Here is a 6,796-nt window from a genome sequence, read left to right as displayed (position 1 = left end):
CTTGGGAGAGTACTAGGAGGGATTTCAGTGATCCTTTTACTCAGCTGGCCCACTTGTGCTTCCAAATTTCTAATGGAAGACCTTGTTTCATTCATGAAACTTACAGTGGCCTTGGATAGATCAGAGACTAAGTTTGCTAAATTAGAGATATTTTGTTCAGAGTTCTCTGTCTGTTGCTGAGTGGATGATGGAAAAGGTTTACTATTGTTAAACCTGTTTCTTCCACCATTATTAAAGCCTTGTTGAGGCTTTTGATCCTTCCATGAGAAATTTGGATGATTCTCCATGATGGGTTATAGGTGTTTCCATAAGGTTCACCCATATAATTCACCTCTGCTATTGCAGGGTTCTCAGGATCATAAGCTTCTTCCTCAGAAGATGCCTCTTGAGTACTGTTGGATGCAGCTTGCATTCCATTCAGACTCTGAGAAATCATATTGACTTGCTGAGTCAATATTTTATTCTGAGCCAATATGGCATTCAGAGTATCAATTTCAAGAACTCCCTTCTTCATAGGCGTCCCATTATTCACAGGATTCCTTTCAGAAGTGTACATGAACTGGTTATTAGCAACCATGTCAATGAGTTCTTGAGCTTCTGCAGGCGTTTTCTTTAAGTGAATGGATCTACCTGGAGAAGTATCCAATGACATCTTAGCCAATTCAGACAGACCATCATAGAATATATCCAGGATGGTCCATTCTGAAAGCATGTCAGAAGGACACTTTTTGGTCAGTCCTTTGTATCTCTCCCAAGCTTCATAGAGGGATTCACCTTCTTTCTGTCTGAAGGTCTGAACATCCACTCTAAGCTTACTCAGCTTTTGAGGAGGAAAGAACTTGGCTAAGAAAGCCTTGACCAGCTTATCCTAAGAGTTCAGGCTATCCTTAGGTTGAGAGTCCAACCATATTCTAGCTCTGTCTCTCACAGCAAAAGGAAAAAGCATGAGCCTGTAGACTTCAGGATCTACTCCATTAGTCTTAACAGTATCACATATCTGCAAGAATTTAGTTAAGAACTGAAAAGGATCTTCAGATGGAAGTCCATGAAACTTGCAGTTCTGCTGCATCAGAGAAACTAATTGAGGTTTAAGCTCAAAATTGTTTGCTCCAATGACAGGAATGGAGATGCTTCTTCCATGTAAATTGGAATTAGGTGCAGTAAAGTCACCCAGCATCCTCCTTGCATTATTATTGTTGGGTTCGGCTGCCATCTCCTTTGCTTGTTCGAAATTTTCAATAAGGTTGTCTCTGGATTGTTGTAATTTAGCTTCTCTTAGTTTTCTCTTCAGAGTCCTTTCAGGTTCTGGATCAGCTTCAACAAGAATGCCTTTTTCCTTGTTCCTGCTTATAAGAAAGAGAAGAGAACAAGAAAAGAAGAGGAATCCTCTATGTCATAGTAAAGAGGTTCCTTATTGTTAGTAGAAGAAGAAAAAGAATAGGGGTGAAGAAGAATGAAGAATCCAAACACAAGGGTAAGGATAGGAGCAGTGATGTGAGATGAAGAGAAGTGTTAGTAGATGAATAAATAATTAGAAGGAGATGAGGGAGAAGGATTTTCGAAAATTATTTTTGAAAAAGAGTTAGTGATTTTCGAAAATAATTTTTGAAAAAGAGTTAGTAATTTTCGAAAATTAAAATAAAAAAATTAAAATAATTAATTAATTAAAAAGAAATTTTGAAAAAGAGGGAAGGAATTTTCGAAAATTAGAGAGAGAGAGTTAGTTAGGTAGTTTTGAAAAAGATAAGAAACAAACAAAAAGTTAGTTAGTTAGTTGAAACAAATTTGAAAATCAATTTTGAAAAGATAGAAGATAGGAAGTTAGAAAAGATATTTTAAAATTAAATTTTTGAAAAAGATAAGATAAGAGGATATTTTTGAAAAGATATGATTGAAATTAGTTTTGAAAAAGATTTGATTTTTAAAATCACAATTAATGACTTGATTCACAAGAAATCACAAGATATGATTCTAGAACTTAAAGTTTGAATCTTTCTTAACAAGTAAGTAACAAACTTGAAATTTTTGAATCAAAACATTAATTGTTATTGTTATTTTCGAAAATATGATGTAAAATTAAGAAAAAGATTTTTGAAAAATATTTTTAAAAATTTTCGAAAATAACTAAGAAAAATGAAAAAAATTTGATTTTTGAAAAAGATTTTGAAAAAAGATAAGATTTTTGAATTGAAAATTTGATTTGACTCATAAAAACAACTAGATTTTAAAAATTTTTGAAAAAGTCAAATCCAAATTTCCGAATTTATGAGAAGAAAAAGGGAAAGATATTTTTTTTATTTTTGAATTTTTAATGATGAGAGGGAAAAACATGAAAAAGACTCAATGCATGAAAATTTTGGATCAAAACAATGAATGCATGCAAGAATGCTATGAATGTCAAGATGAACACCAAGAACACTTTGAATGTCAAGATGAACATCAAGAACTTATTTTTGAAAAATTTTTTTATGCAAAGAAAACATGCAAGACACCAAACTTAGAAATCTTTCATGTTTAGACTCTATGGATGCAAGAATGCATATGAAAAACAAGAAAAGACACAAAACATGAAAACATCAAGATCAAACAAGAAGACTTACCAAGAACAACTTGAAGATCATGAAGAACACTATGAATGCATGAATGCAATTTTCGAAAAATGCAAGATGAATATGCAATTGACACCAAACTTTCAACTTGACTCAAGACTCAAACAAGAAATACAAAATATATATATATATATTTTTTTGATTTTATGATTTTTTTGTATTTTCTTTTAATTTTTTCGAAAATCATTTTGAAAAAAAAAATAAGGATTCCAAAATTTTTAATATGAATTCCAGGAATCTTATGCTCTTTAGTCTAAAGCTCCAATCAAAGGGTCAGGCATGGCTTAATAGCCAGCCAAGCTTTAGTATGTAACTCAGACATGACACGCCTGACATTCCCTATCCAGAAGAATCAGACATGGCTTTATAGCCAGCCAGGCTTCAACATGCTTCATGAAACACTAGAATTCATTCTTAAAAATTCTGAAGAAAAATATATTTTTTTTAAAACATTTTTATTTTAAAATTTTTTTTCGAAAACAGATGAGAAGTTTTTGAAAGGTTTTTTGAAAAATTTTTGAAAATAAAACAAAAAGAAAATTACCTAATCTGAGCAACAAGATGAACCGTCAGTTGTCCAAACTCGAAGAATCCCCGGCAACGGCGCCAAAAACTTGGTGCACGAAATTGTGATCTCACGCAACGGCGTCAAAAACTCTGTACGCACGTCTTTAATAAATTGTTTTTCATTCACAACTTCGATACAACTAACCAGCAAGTGCACTGGGTCATCCAAGTAATAAACCTTACGTGAGTAAGGGGTCGATCCCAAAGAGATTGTTGGTATGAAGCAAGCTATGGTCACCTTGTAAATCTCAGTCAGGCGGATATAAAATAGTTATGGAGTTTTTGAAAATAAATAATAAGGATAGAAATACTTATGTAAATCATTGGTGAGAATTTCAGATAAACGCATAGAGATGCTCTCGTTCCTCTGAACCTCTGCTTTCCTGCTGTCGTCATCCAGTCAGTCTTACTCCTTTCTATGGCTGGCTTTATGTAAGGACATCACCATTGTCAATGGCTACCTTTAATCCTCTCTAAAAAATGGTCCGATGCGCTGTCACTGCATGGCTAATCGTCTGGAGGCAGCACCCTTATCAATGGCTGCATCCTATCCTCTTGTGAAAATGGTCCAAATGCTCTGTCACAGCACGGCTAATCATCTGAGGTTCTCGATCATACTGGAATAGGATTCACCCTCCTTTTGCGTCTGTCACTATGCCCAGCACTCGCGAGTTTGAAGTTCGTCACAGTCATTCAATCCAGAGTCCTACTCGGAATACCACAGACAAGGTTTAGACTTTCCGGACTCTCATGAATGCTGCCATCAATCTAGCTTACACCACGAAGATTCTGATTAAGAGATCCAAGAGATAATCATTCAATCGAAGGTAGAACGGAAGTGGTTGTCAGGCACGTGCTCATAGGGAATGATGATGATTGTCACGTTCATCACATTCAGGTTGAAGTGCGAATGAATATCTTAGAAGCGGAATAAGTTGAATTGAATAAAAAAACAGTAGTACTTTGCATTAATCTTTGAGGAACAGCAGAGCTCCACACCTTAATCTATGGAGTGTAGAAACTCTACCGTTTGAAAATACATAAGTGAGAGGTCCAGGCATGGCCGAATGGCCAGCCCCCAAAACGTGATCACAGGATCAAAATACAATCCAGGATGTCAAATACAATAGTAAAAAATCCTATTTATACTAAACTAGTTACTAGGGCTTACAAGAGTAAGTAATTGATGCATAAATCCACTTCCGGGGCCCACTTGGTGTGTGCTTGGGCTGATCTTGAATGTTGCACGTGCAGAGGCTCTTTCTAGAGTTGAACGCCAGGTTGTAACGTATTTTTGGCGTTCAACTCTGGTTTGTGACTTGTTTCTGGCGTTTATCTCCAGACAGCAGCGTAGAACTGACGTTCAATGCCCTTTTACGTCATCAATCCTTATTCAAAGTATGGACTATTATACATTGCTGGAAAGCCCTGGATGTCTACTTTCCAACGCAATTGGAAGCGCGCCAGTTTGAGTTCTGTAGCTCCAGAAAATCCACTTTGAGTGCAGGGAGGTCAGAATCCAACAGCATCAGCAGTCCTTATTCAACCTCTGAATCTGATTTTTGCTCAAGTCCCTCAATTTCAGCCAGAAAATACCTGAAATCACAAAAAAACACACAAACTCATAGTAAAGTCCAGAAATGTGAATTTAACATAAAAACTAATGAAAACATCCCTAAAAGTATAAATTATCCTCTCATCAGTGACAATCCATAAAGAGGGCTCTAGAAGCAAGCACAATGCGGATCCTCAAAAGTCTAAAGGTTTCAGTTTGATATGAAAGCAAATAACAAAGTTCATGCATGATTAGATACTTAATCTTTATCTCTGATTCTTAGTTGAATTTTCTTAGAGGCCAAGTCTCAAAAAGTTAGAACAATTTACATATAACTCTGAATTGCTTGAGGACAAGCAAAAATTAAGTTTGGTATTGTGATGACTTGCATTATCTATCTATTTTCTCATGAAAGAATGACCTTAGAATGAATAAATTCTCACTGATTTAATGCATTATTGAGAGATATATCAGGAATTAGTAGAACACTACTTTGAAATTAGATCTTGCATGTATTTCAGGAGAAAAGAGCAACAAAGAGGATGGAAGCAAGCAAGCAAAGCTGGCATGCCACTGGGCGTACTGGGCGTGCCTGGGCGTGGCACGTCAGGCCAATCTTCCAGAGAATGAATTTGTGCAGCATTAAGGGGCATGCCACTGGCGTTTGCATGGGCATGGCACACCAAGAATATCAATATGGGCGTGTATGCTCGTGTGCCTGGGCGTGGCATGCCAAGCTTGTTTTTAAGAGAAGTGAGGATGCTGCAGTACTGCGAGTGTGCCATGGGCGCTTGAATGAGCGTGGCACGCCATGAACTTAAAATTGGCGTGTCTACAGGTGTGCTTGGGCGTGGCATGCCAGGCCTACATTCCAGAAAGAGATATTGACACAGTATGAGGGGCGTACCACTGGCGCTTTCATAAGCGTGGCACGCCAAGGACCTTAAGTGGGCGTGTATGCTGGCGTGCCTGGGTGTGGCACGCCAGGCCTAGGAAGCAGAAAGGTGAAATGGCTAGAACATGATGGGCGTGCCACTGGCATGCTCGAAGGCATGGCACGCCAAGCTATCATTATAGGCATGCCTGCTGGCGTGCCTGGGCGTGGCACGCCAGGCTTGTGATCCAGAAAGATGACCCAAGGAATAACATAATGGGCATGCCACTAGCATGCTCAAAGGCATGGCATGCCAGGCTACTTGTCCAAAGGGAAGAATTTGTGCAGCACAATGGGCGTGCCACTGACGCTTGTGAAGGCGTGGCACGCCAGGCCAACCTTTCAGGAAAGGGAAATGAAGATATCATTGAAGGCGTGCCTACTGGCGTGCCTGGGTGTGGCACGCCAGGTGCCGATTAAGAATTTATAAAGAAAATAGCGTTGCAAGTACAATTCTTAACCGACTAAAATCTGCTTATCAATTTAGAAAAGAGTTGTCACAAAATTAAGAACAAAATACTGGGAGTAGAAATCCCGGGTTGTCTCCTAACGAGTTGACAAAAGAGTGTAGCTTGTTGGTCAGAGGTTTTCCAAGAAATATTTGAGTTTGAGAAACAGAGAAATAAATAATTATAAATTAAAGCAATGAAAATTAACAAGAGAATTTATATAATTCAAATAAAAGCCTTGACCGGGAGAAGGTTAATTGGAAGTTCTATCCTTGTTGGATTTTTCCAAGTGTAATAGTAAAAGGTTGTTGTTCTACTTGGTCATCCCTTACTTAATAAGGGAAAGTCAAGTAACTAACTAACCAACTCTATCACCCAAGTCCTAATCCTCTCCTAAGGGAGGATTAGAGTCAGAGACTAGAGAGTCAGCCAACAACTTCCAGTTAAGATTAACACTTGAGTATTCCAACTCAAGGTTCTCCTCTTAATCAACTCCCAATCAAGTTAGGAAACTACTCCATTGACATGAATATAACGTTCACAGGCATATAAAGGGGATAAAAGGAAGACATGATGAAATATATAATAGCTGGAAATTAATTGAAAGTAAAAAGAGTACTTTGCATTAATAAATCCCAAAAATCATAAACATACTTATCTAAATAGGGGGCAATAAAAGAGT

General features: G+C 37.4%; 1 non-coding gene across 1 annotated transcript; it reads left to right on the top strand.

Annotated features, from left to right (window-relative positions):
• The first annotated feature begins 706 nt into the window (after positions 1-706).
• LOC112753802 (small nucleolar RNA R71) lies at positions 707-814 on the top strand. The gene has a single exon (XR_003178167.1). It is a non-coding gene; the product is annotated as a small nucleolar RNA R71 (small nucleolar RNA).
• Positions 815-6,796: the final 5,982 nt, after the last annotated feature.

The sequence above is a fragment of the Arachis hypogaea genome, chromosome 15, assembly GCF_003086295.3.
Source record: "Arachis hypogaea cultivar Tifrunner chromosome 15, arahy.Tifrunner.gnm2.J5K5, whole genome shotgun sequence".
NCBI classification, from domain to species: Eukaryota; Viridiplantae; Streptophyta; class Magnoliopsida; order Fabales; family Fabaceae; genus Arachis; species Arachis hypogaea.
Note: the sequence above shows the minus strand (reverse complement) of the source record. Positions and strands in the feature narration are given on the sequence as shown.